Source organism: Phyllobates terribilis, unplaced genomic scaffold, assembly GCF_046119375.1.
Source record: "Phyllobates terribilis strain yellow unplaced genomic scaffold, ASM4611937v1 Scaffold_4__5_contigs__length_816908805, whole genome shotgun sequence".
Taxonomy (NCBI): Eukaryota; Metazoa; Chordata; class Amphibia; order Anura; family Dendrobatidae; genus Phyllobates; species Phyllobates terribilis.
In genome coordinates, this window is record NW_027362764.1 from 456,696,357 (window position 1) to 456,711,787 (window position 15,431).

At 40.6% G+C, this 15,431-nt stretch overlaps 1 protein-coding gene across 2 annotated transcripts in view; it reads right to left on the reverse strand.

The window, feature by feature from the left end:
• The window catches only part of DROSHA (drosha ribonuclease III), a 303,644-nt gene that overhangs the window by 119,075 nt on the left and 169,138 nt on the right, over positions 1–15,431 (reverse strand). The window lies entirely within an intron of this gene.

Sequence of the window (15,431 nt, forward strand, 5' to 3'; positions counted from 1 at the left end):
GCTTAATATACAAGGTAAAACAGTCAGGGGCTTTACTTTGATCTTCTGTTTTATGTACAGAGGGGTATCGAGTCTCAGGTCTATTATAAACTATTAAAACTCTAGGCTGCAGTTATTCCTCAAATAAATATTCAACGTGGCACAAACTGATGTTCCTCCTGTAGCATGGATTTGTGCCTCTCGCAGCAGCTGGCAATCACATTCATTTGGAATCCAGCTTTCTCCTACACTAAGCACCTTAGCACTTTTTAAGGACACTCTTTTACATGCAGGATTAGTCGCCGGAATATTTTTTGTTCTTTTTCAAGCTCATAATTGTCTTATTATAAGTAATTTTCTTTAATTAGGAAACATCTTCGCATTCTAGTCTGCTTCTACTGTTTTGTTTTTCTCTTTTTCCGAGGTATCAGTAATACATATAGAACAGACCACAGCATGCAGACCTACTTGAAGGATGGTGTGTTATTTTAGGTCAACTGAACAATGTTATCAAACAGCTCAGTACCATTTTGTACCATTTGGTTAAAGGGGTTATCTGGGACTTTGATTATTTTTTGCATTCACCCCCTTGGCATTTTTAGTGTTTTTCTACCTCACAACCTGCAATTTCACTATTTTTTGAGGGTTTGCAGTAGTTCATGTAAAGAACATGCCTACAACTATGAACATTTGGTTTTCTTTTTATTGTGAAGCAAACAAATAGGACAAAATAAATGAAAACTTCAGTGTGCATAACTTTTCACCCCCCTAAAGTCAGTACTTTGTAGAGTCTCCTTTTGTGGCAATTACAGCTGCAAGTCACTTTTGAAAAGTCTCTATGAGCTTTCCACATCTTGTCACTGGGATTTTTGCCCATTCCTCAAGGCAAAACTGCTCCACCTCCTTCAAGTTAGATGGTTTCCTCTGGTGAACAGCAATCTTCAAGTCTGACCACAGATCTTTAATTGGATTAAGGTCCGGACTTTGACTAAGCCACTCCAAAACATTTACATGTTTCCCTTTAAACCACTCGAGTGTTACTTTAGCAGTATACTTTGGGTCATTGTCTTGTTGAAAGGTGAACCTCCATCCCAGTCTCAAATCACTGACAGACGAAACAGGTTTTGCTCAAGAATATCCCGTTATTTTGCACCACCCATCTTCCCCTCGATTCAAACCATTTTCCCTGTCCCTGCTGCTGAAAACCATCCCCATAGCATGATGCTGCCACCACCATGCTTCACTGTGGGGATGGTGTTGTTGGGGTGATGAGTGGTGTTGGTTTGGTGTCAGACATAGCGTTTACCTTGGTTCGAAAAAAAAGTTCAATTTTGGTCTCAACTAACCACAGCACCTTCCTTCATACATTTGGGGAGTCTCCCACATGTCTTTTGGCAAACTCAAAATGAGTCTTACTATTTTTGTGTGTAAGTAAAGGCATTTTTCTGCACTCTTCCATAAAGCCCACTTCTAGGGAGTGTATGGCTTATTGTGGTCATATGGATAGATACTCCAGTCTCTGCAGCTCCTTCAGGGTTACCTTTGGTCTCTGTACTGCCTCTCTGATTAATGCCCTCCTTGCCTGGGCTGAGCGTTTTGGTGGGCGGCCCTCTCTTGGCAGGTTTGTTGTTCTACCATGTTCTTTCCATTTGCATCCTCAGAGATTGGGATATATATGCTTGCACCAACTTAGACTATGTTATACAAAGAAAATGATTAAGGCTTTTCTAAGCCGAAATGCGTAACTTTTTTTTACTCTGTTTGCCCATATGGTGTGAATTGGCTCTTTTTGTAAGTGCATTTTTTATGGCAATATCATGCTTCAAATAAATGGAAATTTTAATTACACATCGCTGGAGTCTCCTCACTCGCTGGATTTTGGTCTGAAGTTGAACTTAAGACTATGTAGTGCTGATGCATCAAACAAAAATCAGATTACAAAAATATTTAAACACAGGTTGTAATGTAACAAAATAGGTAAAAAGCCAAGGGGTTTGAAAACTTTCGTAAGCCACTATAAATGCTAACTAACTGCCGACACAGATCTCTGCTGGCTCGGAGCATTAAAGGACCTCTGCCAGTGATTAAGTTGCTTCATTTGACCTCCAGTCAACAGAGCAGCTTTTTCTCTCCCGCTCTGCTTTATTGACAGGGCATCACGGCCGACATCATGCTGATTGACAGCCGGCTCCCCACAGTTGTGAATCAGGAAGCTAGATCTTAATCAGCATGACATCAGTGGAGACACCCCGTCAACAGAGCAGAGCAGAAAAGATGAAGCTGCTCTGTCGACGTGAGGTCAGCGAAAGCTGCAGAATCACTGGCAGAAGCGGTCTGTGACCACTAAGACAGCAGAGATCGGTGCATGGCAGGACATGAAGGTAGTTCACAACCACCTGTCTGTAACATTTTAGCCCTGTGGCAACAATAATGAAAGTCCCAGATAACCCCTTTATTAGTAGAGATGAGCAAATCTGTTGAAATGAGATTTAGCAGAGCTGTTAGACTTTGGCCAGAAAAGTCGATTTGTATCAAATTTATTTGCTGCAAATCAAATATGCTTCATTATGCTCTGAGGTCTCTCCACACCACAGGACAAAATACACGTAAGGTGGAAAAAGAAAAAAAAATTCACAACCCAGCCGCCACATGTGCAGTCGTCATACCCCTCCCCACTTCTTGAGAGGACGTCTAGACATTTTTAGAACTAGTCAATGTGCAGAGGTCAAATATGTTGGAACATGGCGAAGAGAGATTACGATGAAAAACCAGAACAGAGTATGAACTGGAGAGGGGCTGTGCGGCTAGAAAAGTGAGGGCTGGGGCGAGTATTTATTTATTTTACTCACTTATATAGCGCCATTAATTCCACAGCGCTTTACAGACATTAACAGCATAATTTTTTTTTTCTTTTTAAACATATTTATCCTCTTCCTAGTCACGTAGGATTCATCAAAATGTGAAGATAATCACCATTTTGCCGACTTCTTGCACAGCAAATCACACAAAATTTAGATCTGTCGCAATCTAGGAATTTTGGGAATTTCTATATAAATTTGATTTGTTTGGAATTGATTTGCTCCTTTTTGGTCAACATTTGCCAAGACTGAATACTATATACCCATAGCCTTGAAGTGTGTAATATGGACAATTTAAAACAGGCCTGCACAACATACAGCCCACTGAAGGATGTTGTTCGGCCCGCGGAGTTGTCTGGGAGATGCCGCTCTCTTCTTCCTATATTCAAACGTCTGAAAGATGGCGCTAGGGCTGGGGCAGAATAGAGCACGTCAGCACTGGCTCCGACGTGCAGTGGTGTGATGACTTCAGGACACTGACCTCACACCGCTGCTGGCGCTGCAGAACTGGTAAGGATGCGGTAATGTTCTTCCATTTCAGATGAGGGAGGGAGGGGGGGGGGGCAGGAGAGTGCTTCTGAAGACGAGGAAGAGTGAATTCTGCAGAGATGAGCGTTGATATCTGAATGTACATGGATGTAAATGTTTATTTGTGATATGGACTAGGTCTCCTCAGTTCTGTGGTTCCTGTGTGGTCCGCAGACTTGCAGTATCTCTTTACCATGGTTAAGGACACAATGGGAATTATACTGTTCAGATACATATAATACAATTGTATATGTGGCTGACTTGCAATTGATCGCTGTACTAATCTTGGTGCTGCATCCATGTGCAGACAGTGGCTCTGGCGCTGTATCCATGTGCAGACAGTGGCTCTGGCACTGTATCCATGTGCAGACAGTGGCTCTGGTGCTGCATTCATGTACAGACAGTGGTTCTGATGATAAATTCATGTACGGACAGTGGTTTTGATCTTGCATTCATGTACCGACGGTGGTTCTAGTGCTGAATTCATGTACTGATGATGGTGCTGCATTCATGTACTAATGGTGGTTCTGACGTCACACTCGTGCTGACTGTGGTTCTGACATTGTGCATATATAGTAATCGGTAATATGCTTAATGGCCATGTTAAAACGTAAAAATATTCAAAACTTACAAATCTGAGATTATGAGGATGATTTGGCGAGTTTCTGCTCCCAAAACTCAGTTTAAGGCTGTATGTTTTCACACTGAATTTTTTGGAGAACAAACTTTCCAAATCCTCCTCAAATACTCAAAACTTGGTTCCAGTGATATATTAATGTACCGATGGTGGGATTGGTGATGTATTCATGTAAGAAACACTTTAAAAAAAATGTTGCAGCCCTAGGGATTGGTTAAGAATGGCAATGGGGCCCTTGGACCAAAAAAATTTTGTGCACCCCCAATTTAAAATAAATAGTTTTGGAGAGTTGAGTTGGATTTAGGGTTACAGTTCTGGTGATAGATATACTTTTTATAGTATTTTTCTACTGTAAAACAAGCTCCTACAGAAGAAAGAGGATGATTTACAGCCATTTTCTTTTAACGGCCCAAAATTTCCAAGAGAAAAAATGAAGTAACTTTGCAAAAGGTCCTAATTAAATATTTTCTATCACTTTGTTTCTACAGTTTCTGTGCAGACTATGGGGTCAATTTATCAAAGTGTTTACGGCAGAAAACTGGTGAAAAGCACTTTGAAAAGTCACAAAATTTACAACTTTTGATGTTTCCTCGTGCCTCCTTTCTTGGAAAAAAAAAAAAAAAAGGAGGTAAGGTGTAAAATGCTAGAATACAAAAGTGAAGTATCTATTTCAAGTGTTATGAAATTCTTCCAAGATTTATACATTTAAAAGGGTTTCCCACCTATAGCAATATGTAGTAGGTGCAACAGTGTCACTTAACCCATGTGCAGGGCACTGCAATAGCTTAGGTATCCATGAGTAACAGCTAACTGTCACTATACGAGTGGTCGTAACCATGGATACCTAAGCTACTGCAATGCTCTGCACATGGGGTAGACGACATAGTAAATCAGAAGAACTATACTACATTTCTAATTGGAGATATTTGCTAATATTATTATACCTACTATATATTGGGATAGGATCTTGAAGATGGGAACAGCCCTTTAAATTTGAAGATCCACTTGGTATGTTATTTTATTTCAGTCTTTTCATGGATTTAAAGACAAGTGAAGATGGTACATAAATAGAATAAAAGCCTAAACAGTGGCACTACTATGTTTGTACATCATCTAAATACAGTTCATCGGGAACAAACTTTGGTAAAGCTCCAATGTCAAGAAACAACTGGAGGAAGGTCATTGCTTTTTTCTCAATGGTAGAAATCTGATCTGACTATGCAGGTGTTCTACTTTCTACAATGCACTGTATGTGGTGACGTTCAATCTGCTGATCTTTTCCCTTTACATGATGACAAATAGTGACGTTTTATCTTCATCTGTTTTCCTATGGCAGTCCTAATTATAAAGGAAACTAGTTATGCAGAATAAAAAACAAAACTTACAATGTCCCCAAAGGTCACCTTTTATTGTAGGAAGATGCATTTTACTATTGTGATGCTATTAAAATATAAAATAAGAACAAAAAATAAGCCATTGAATTCCGAAAGAAAAAGAAAAATCCCGTTAACATTGCTCAAATGAGTCATTTACAAGGAAAAATACCCTAGGCCTAAAGTTACAAATGATCTATAACCTGCCAACTAAATTTACAATATTAAACATCAGTAAAATATAAATTATGTCTGAAAAAATTAAACATTGAATAACATTTACAGTACTCTTAATGTCATGTCTCCACCGCAGAAGGTACCGTTTACATGAAGAACACCAATGGACATGTTGTATATTCTGTGCATACTTTCCATACCTGTCTGCACTGCCTGCTCGGAGCCTCCTACAGCACTGGTTTCTTACAAGCATTAATGGTTATCTTATGGGAATGAATGTAAAAACGGTATAAAGGAGCGTGGCTGCCAAGAACGCTGATCCACCTTGTGCAAGGCACTTTTCTTATCGAGTACAGCTGGATCTGCTCAGAGCTATTTTCACTTCTTAAATGTCATTATATGCATTCTAGCTTTATTTTTTATTTTAATAAAAGCTGTAAAATGTTACTTCTGTTATTGTGAAATATTTGCATATTAGCAATACATTTACATTCCATACAGTGATTGTTGCACAACAGCTTACAGGGCGCGGGGGTGAGCTTGTCACGACAAATCAAAGTCTGTGCGCTCACGTGTAAGATTCTTATGTTGTACCAGCCAGGGCAAAAGACGCAATCTTAAAGCTATAGATGCTTCATACAACGGCAATCTACATAGCAAAAGGGCTAATGTGCAACCGTGCAAACCAGGCTCTGCCTCGGATTTTAGATGAAGCCATGTCAATTTATCTTAAAAGGGTCTTCCCACTAACCATACATGACACCTGTCACCTGTAGGTGATAAATGTATGATTGCTGAGGTCCAATTGCTGGGATCCCACTGATCATGAGAGCAGAGGTCTAAAAGTCCCCTTTTCTTAGGATCGCTGAGCTCTGTATAACCCTGCCCACAGCACTGACAGCTCTGTACACGTCTATAGGCAGATATCTGCCAATCAGTGGTGGGGACGTGGTTGGATTACATGGCAGCAGGCAAAGTAGTCCTCTACTGATAATCTCCTGCTGATAAAACAGTCATTTTCTCTAAACTAAAGCAAGCAGCTTAATAAGTGATATATCACTGGAATCAGTGTGTCTGTCTCTAGATTATGATCCTTTCAGAATAAGCAGCAAAATTCTCGTGCGGTCAACTCATTGCTTTCATTATTATGTCAATTTCCATTTTAAACATTCCAACCATGTATCAGACGATCGCAAAGATGAACATGCTGTGTGACATTTACTCAGTGATAAGCATGTGCTGTGCCATTTTCTGAAGCACTATATAACCTGAATCAAGTGTTGCTGGCTCATGTCTTTCATGGGGTATTTAATACGTTTTCACCAGCTGGAATCCATTAATAATACAATATTACGTAAAGGACTTGGCATAGTGTAGAATTCTGCAGGTGGCTAGAGGATTCTAGGGAGGTCACACGAATACTTGAAGAGACTAGAAATTTTAATAATTTAATCCTATTCAATGCAGGAATTGTAAAGTTTATTTATCCAAAACTTTTCTCTGAGATTTTGATATCGTTTTAAAAGCAACTCCAGACTTTGAAAAATAGAAGACAAAATGCCAACCTAAACAGCGACTAAGTTACTATACCAATGCCCTCAAGACAACAGAAATCATTCAGAAAAATTGGGCTGCTTTGTGGGGCCTCACACTGGTATTAGAAACAAAATATTCTAAAAAATAAATTACTTGACATTTACTTTTAATAAGGAAATTACAAATCCGTATATTACAGTCCATGTACAGCACGCAGGTCTACTGACGATCTAACAGGCTCCTACATTCCTATGTGTGAGCAACTTCACAGGGAACTTGTCACAAGTTTGGTGCTACTAAATCACCAGTAAGTCATTATGCAGCTGGGTTTTAACAGGTCCAAACCTACCAATCGTTTTCCTTTAAATCTGATCTGTCACCAGTCAAAAGCGGGCAGTTTTTGCTCTTATTTTATTTCTGCTGATCAACTAATTATGTTGGGTGTTGGTAGGAGAGTTTTATTTTCTATGAATTTTGCCCTTTAAATAAATTCTTCATATATAAATAGTGAGTAGAGTTCTGTACTGATATTTGGACAGTGCATATGGTTCTCTATAAAGCATGCACTGGAACATTTCATCGTCACACATTTTTCTCTCATTTAAGTTTTAAGTGCCCAAGTCCAACCTTAATCAATGGATTAGCAGTAAATGTACATTTGCTATTCACACAAGTGCCCAGGACACTTGAGGCAGAGAATAGGTTAATTTGATTAGTACTTAGCCTTGTGTGAGACAGCAGATAGAATCTGGTGCATGCTCCCTCATGTGTCTAGCATTTTGTAGACTTGACAAGATAAATGTATTTCATCTCTCAAGTTGGAAATGAAAAATTACTTTTCTGCCTTAATGCATTGGTTTTAAAATTATTGAAGATTAACCGCGTTTGGCATTTTACAATGTCTTGGCAGTCACTGGAGATAATTGCAGGCCTTAAGGAAATATACAAGGGCCGCAGAATTATGTATTCTATGTTGTATAATGGATGGGCAGGAATAGGCATAGGATTCAGGTTTATGCATAAAATACAGACATATATAGGTTTAGAGGTAGCATGAAATTGGTAATGACAGATTGAAGGATATTATCATTTTCTTGTGACTCAACCATAAGTGGATCACAGGCTGTCCGGCAGCCGGAACTTTTAGTGGTTAGCTGAAACCTGTAGTTAATTCTGGAAATACCAACAGAATTAGCAGGTGGAAATTAAATTAAAGCGTTAAAGGGTTTTAAGGGTTGTTAGGATAGGTTCTCAATATTTGATTTGTCATACACATGGCACCCTATGCTGGTAAACTGTTTGAAGCGGCTGCAGCTCAGAAGAGAGCATTGCATACCCTTAATTGTTTGCACTGATCCATACAGCACAACACCATACTAAGTGGAGGCTGCTCAGTTCCATTAACTTGAATGGGATATAACAATAAGGCCAAGCACAGCCCCTCCCGACTGTGCCATCTGAAGGGTATCCCTTAGGTTTTAAAAAATAGAAAACTACTTTAAAGTGAACCTTACACTAGATTTAGGCTGTCCAAATCATAGTCAACATGAATCAGAGCCTGGTTACGGGATGGCAGCCAGGTTTTTTTTTTTTTTTACTCTGAAACCAGGTTTTTCAGAAAAAACAGTTTGTAAAGCCGGATGAGGACTACAGGAAGATATCTGACTAGTCCGATGCGGTTCCTAGTCTGCTTCACCCCGCCCCAGTTGATTGACAGATCTCTTCCATGTGCCTACATAAAGAAAGATCTGTCAATCAGCTGGAGCGGGGTAGTGAAAGGCCAATCGGGGGCGGCACTGCACTGGACTTTTCATACGGTTTTCTTTGAAACACCACAGTGTTTCCGAATAAAACGTACCTAGCAGCAATCATGCTGTCAAGCTGATTCATAGTGCCAGTGGTTGAGGCAACATAAATCTAAAGACAGGCTCCCAACTAAAAATCAATAAGCTTTTGTACAATACATGCTAGGTCCTCCAAAGTGAAAAATGTTGGTCTTTGTACTGGGCAATCAATAATAATCATTAAATTTGAGGAAACTCCTTCTATAAATTTTAACTTTTTCAGTAGGGTATTTGAACATGGGTCTGCTAAAAGAGCAACTTTATGTTGTCTAATCCTAAAAGAGCTCATTAAATATAGTAGTTTTGTTTTGAGAATCATTAGATTCATTTTATTTAACTTATGAAGCACAATGATTTTCCACAGCACTTCACAGACAATCAGTGTCCCCATTGGGGCTCACAATCCAAAGTTCCTATCACTACGTCTCTGGATTATGGGAGGAACATGGAGGAAACCCACAAAAACACAGGGAGAAGATACAAACGCCTTGCAGATGTTGTCCTTAGCGAGATTTGAATCCAGGACTCCAGATATGCAAAGCAACCGTGCTATCCACTGAGCAACCATGCTACGCTTAGAGATGGGTGCACACGGACCCACAGATCCAACAAATGTCAAATATATTTGGGTGGATCCAGATTATGAAAATGGGGGGAAAACTCCATACCCCTTTATAAAGCACTAAAAATGAAACATTCATACACTTTTTAGAGGCAAATTCTACTTAAAAGTATAATAGATCTGGGTCCCACCAAAGGGACATGCATCTGTTTCGAGAACAGCACCCTGATGTGCTATATAAGGTAGTAAGAATTCAGATTCATTTTTATAGGAATTCCAACTACCTCTACAGTCATGGCCAAAAGTTTTGAGAATGACCCCAAAATTATATTTTCACATGATCTGCTGGCTTCTGGTTTATATTAGTGTTTGTCTGATGTTTATATCACATACAGAAATATAATTGCAATCATATTATGAGTACCAATAGGTTATATTGACAGTTAGAATGAGTTAATGCAGCAAGTCAATATTTGCAGTGTTGCCCCTTCTTCTTCAAGACCTCTGTAATTCTCCCTGGCATGCTCTCAATCAACTTTTGGACCAAATCCTGACTGATAGCAGTCCATTCTTGCATAATCAATGCTTGCATTTTGCCAGAATTTGTTGGTTTTTGTTTGTCCACCCGTCTCGTGATGATTGACCACAAGTTCTCAATGGGATTAAGATTTGGGGAGTTTCCAGGCAATAGACCCAAAATCTCTATGTTTTGTTCCATGAGCCATTTAGTTATCACGTTTGCTTTATGGCAAGGTGCTCCATCATGCTGGAAAAGGCATTGTTGGGCGCCAAACTGCTCTTGGACGGTTGGGAGAAGTTGCTCTTGGAGGACATTCTGGTACCATTCTTTATTCATGGCTGTGTTTTTAGGCAAGACTGTGAGTGAGCCGATTCCCTTGGCTGAGAAGCAACCCCACACATGAATGGTTTCAGGATGCTTTACAGTTGGCATGAGACAAGACTGGTGGTAGCGCTCACCTGTTCTTCTCCGAATAAGCTGTTTTCCAGATGTCCCAAACAATCGAAAAGGGGATTCATCAGAGAAAATGACTTTGCCCCAGTCCTCAGCAGTCCACTCCCTGTACCTTTTGCAGAATATCAGTCGGTCCCTGATGTTTTTTCTGGAGAGAAGTGGCTTCTTTGCTGCCCTCCTTGAAACCAGCCCTTGCTCAAAGAGTCTCCGCCTCACAGTGCGTGCTGAAGCACTCACACCAGCCTGCTGCCATTCCTGAGCAAGCTCGGCACTGCTGGTAGTCCGATCCCGCAGCTGAAACAGTTTTAAGATACGGTCCTGGCACATGCTGGTCTTTCTTGGGCTCCCTGGAGCCTTTTTGACAACAATGGAAGCTCTCTCCTTGAAGTTCTTGATGATGCGATAGATTGTTGACTGAGGTGCAATCTTTGTAGCTGCAATACTCTTCCCTGTTAGGCCATTTTTGTGCAGTGCAATGATGGCTGCACGTGTTTCTTTAGAGATAACCATGGTTAACTGAAGAGAAACAATGATACCAAGAACCAGCCTCCTTTTAAAGTATCCAGTGATGTCATTCTTACTTAATCATGACTGATTGATCGCCAGCCCTGTCCTCATCAACACCCACACCTGTGTTAATGGATCAATCACTAAAACGATGTTAGCTGCTCCTTTTAAGGCAGGACTGCAATGATGTTGAAATGTGTTTTGGGGGTTAAAGTTCATTTTCTGGGCAAATATTGACTTTGCAAGTACAGTAATTGCTGTTAAGCTGATCACTCTTTGACATTCAGGAGTATATGCAAATTGCCATTACAAAAAATGAAGCAGTAAACTTTGGAAAAATTACTATTTGTCTCATTCTCAATACTTTTGGCCATGACTGTACTCTCAGCAGCTCACAATGGGCCCCACTCTCCACTCAAGAAAGTTGGGAATCCACATCTGCTCTACATTTATGGCATAGTTTGTGGATATGCGACCAATATATGAGATACCTGAACTGGCGGTGTTTATGTGACATGGAGTCCTCAAATAGCATACACAACATATCATACGCTGCACCTGGTTAAGGATTATCAGGAGTGCGCTCCGGACATCTGCTCAACCTTGAAGAACAAGAGAGCTACTTCTGTTTTCTCCTCTAGTGAAGCGCATGTCCACTTAAGCCTTCCTGTTTGACATCAGGCAAGAAGAAACATTATTACACCTTGAGCAACAGAGTTGAAGATGAAAAACCCAAATGTACATGTTTAGTATGAATTAAAATGCATGATACTCTTCAGGTCATATGGTGGACTTGCGAATTGTACCATGATTGATAAAAAAAAAACAAACAAACATTGTATCTTGTGCACCATTCATAAGTATTTGGCCAAAAACACACCAAAACCAGGTTAAGATTCACATATACATGGATAAAAAAAAAAAAAGGTGTCGCCACTTTACCTGGTCCTGGCTGAAAATGGAGCGCAGCTCTTTCACAATATGTTGAGTTGAGCACTAATCTAGGGTCTGATATGCAACCAAATTTTGCATTATAATTGTGAGAATTCACCATAGAATGACTGTTCTAGCGACATCATTTAGGAACACAATGCTCATAGAAATAGGAAAGATCAGCAACTTTGTATCTCACAAATGTGGGCAGCAGATTACTGCACACAAATAGGAAGCAGATTAACAAGATTTCATCATAATCACTTCTAACACGGCCACGTATGCAGCAAAATAAGACTACACTTCATACTACCAGTATTACCTAAGGAGGGGAGGGGGAGGAATCGCTAATACGTTACAAGCCATTGAGCACAAAGCAACAATGGCCTTTTAATTTGCCTTCACTCTGGTTTCTAGACACACCATCTGAGTATTAAAGTCATGTCCCACTCCAGGAAGCTGACATGCTTGTCTAGTGCCAGTCAGATGGAAAATAAACCCTTGACAGTTTGGCAGAAAGCATTTAAGAATCACCGTTTCACACACATGAGCAATGGCAGAAAAAAAACGGAATAGTTTACTAGCTGCTAAACAGTAGCGCAAACTCGGAGGCAAGGGTTAATATCTTCTTAGGTATCTGAAGGATTAATACGCTGTTTAAGTTTGAAGGAGGACAGGTCCAACCTGAGCTTGTCCGCAAGAAAGGGGATTCAATCTTTTTCTGAAGAGCAAAGGGGTTTATTTGTGCCTTGCAGGTCTGCTGACAGTGAAGGATTTACTCACTGCTTGCTCTGTATGGAGGATTAATGTTCTCAAACACTGTTTTGGCCAGGAAATGGATTATTCTGTATTGGCCATGTTCTTGTATAGTGGTGACAACAATACGAATGTTTTGTGCAAACGGTGAGAAAGTGAGATTATGATGTAAGACCGCCATTAAGAGAAACGGCAACCCATATGACAGATCATGAAAGGTGGAAAATATGACAGCAATATCATAGCACACATACAAGGAGGCCAGAAGGTCTGCTAAGCAAACAAGGGAACTTGCCCAAAAGCTTGCCAAGTCTGGAATAAAAGTTACATGAACTGAAAAACATCAACAGATGAGTCCTTAAAGGTCAAATCAAAGTCTTGTTCCCCAGGACATTGCAATCCTGAAGTTTACTACATTTCAGCGTTGCTAAAATACATATGTGTGTCATCAATCCAACCACTTGCAATGGCTTTCTAAAATGCCCAGTATACGCTTACAAACCCTACAACAACCAGGGTTGTTGGGTGTGTGTATATTATATATATATATATATATATATCCATATCCATGTGTATACATACACTGCTCAAAAAAATAAAGGGAACACTTAAACAACAGAATATAACTCAAAGTAAATCAAACTTCTGTGAAATCAAACTGTCCACTTAGGAAGCAATACTGATTGACAATCAATTTCACATGCTGTTGTGCAAATGGAATAGACAATAGATGGAAATGATTGGCAATTATCAAGGCACCCTCAATAAAGGAGTGGTTCTGCAGGTGGGGATCACAGACCACATCTCCGTACCAATGCTTTCTGGCTGATGTTTTGGTCACTTTTGAATGTTGGTTGTGTTTTCACACTCGTGGTAGCATGAGACGGACTCTACAACCCACAGAAGTTGCTCAGGTCGTGCAGCTCATCCAGGATGGCACATTAATGCGAGCTGTGGCAAGAAGGTTTGCTGTGTCTGTCAGCGTAGTGTCCAGAGGCTGGAGGCGCTACCATGAGACAGGCCAGTACACCAGGAGATGTGGCGGGGGCCGTAGGAGGGCAACAACCCAGCAGCAGGACTGCTACCTCCGCTTTTGTGCAAGGAGGAACAGGAAGAGCACTGCCAGAGCCCTGCAAAATGACCTCCAGCAGGCCACAAATGTGTATGTGTCTGCACAAACGGTTAGAAACCAACTCCATGAGGGTGGTATGAGGGCCCGACGTCGACATATGGGGATTGTGCTCACAGCCCAACACCGTGCAGGACGCTTAGCATTTGCCACAGAACACCAGGATTGGCAAAGTTGCCACTGGTGCCCTGTGCTCTTCACAGATGAAAGCAGGTTCACACTGAGTACATGTGACAGACGTGACAGAGTCTGGAGATGCCGTGGAGAGCGATCTGCTGCCTGCAACAACCTTCAGCATGACCAGTTTGGCAGTGCGTTAGTAATGGTGTGGAGTGGCATTTCTTTGGAGGGCCGCACAGCCCTCCATGTGCTCGCCAGAGGTAGCCTGACTGCCATTAGGTACCGAGGTGAGATCCTCAGACCCCTTGTGAGACCATATGCTGGTGCGGTTGGCCCTGGGTTCCTCCTAATGCAGGACAATGCCAGACCTCATGTGGCTGGAGTGTGTCAGCAGTTCCTACAAGATGAAGGCATTGACGCTATGGACTGGCCTGCCTGTTCCCCAGACCTGAATCCGATTGAGCACATCTGGGACATCATGTCTCGCTCCATCCACCAACGTCACGTTGCACCACAGACTGGCCAGGAGTTGGCAGATGCTTTAGTCCAGGTCTGGGAGGAGATCCCAGAGAAGACCATCTGCAACCTCATCAGGAGCATGCCCAGACGTTGTATGGAGGTCATACAGGCACGTGGAGGCCACACACAATACTGAGCCTCATTTTGACTTGTTTTAAGTACATTACATCAAAGTTGGATCAGCCTGTAGTGTGTTTTTCCACTTTAATTTTGGGGGTGACTCCAAATCCAGGCATCCATTGGTTAATAAATTTGATTTCCATTGATGATTTTTGTGTGATTTTGTTGTCAGCACATTCAACTTTGTACAGAACAAAGTATTCAATGAGAATATTTCATTCAGATCTAGGATGTGTTATTTGAGTGTTCCCTTTATTTTTTTGAGCAGTGTATGTATGTATGTATGTATGTATGTGTAGTGTGTGTATATATATATATATATATATATATATATATATATATATATATATATATATATATATATATATATATATATATATATATATATATATATATATATATATATATATATATATATATATATATATATATATATATATATATATATATATATATATATATAACTCAGGAGCCCAGGTTTTCTTTGCAGGCTTTATTAACAGCATAAAGTTCTGCACTCCGGCAAAATAAATACAGCCACTTGGCTAAACAACAATACAAAAGATAAACTATAGCACAGTCCATATATGTGCGGGTCGCACACACAAGCTATGTCCAGCCTTCAGCTCCCTCCTGAGCTATGGCTGTCCAGTCTGGAGACCTTGCCTCTCCAAACACAACTCAAAGAAAAAAAAACAGGACAGAACATTTAAACATTGCTCAGCCACACCCATGGGTGGAGGTATAGGAAATGAAGTCCCTCCCATCTCTATGTCATTCACCAGAAACCACGCCCCTTAAGTGAGTTAACCCACCAGCATATAACATGCTGGCAGAAAGTCCATTGGTTTCAGTTCACACAGGCTAGCAACCTGTGCGA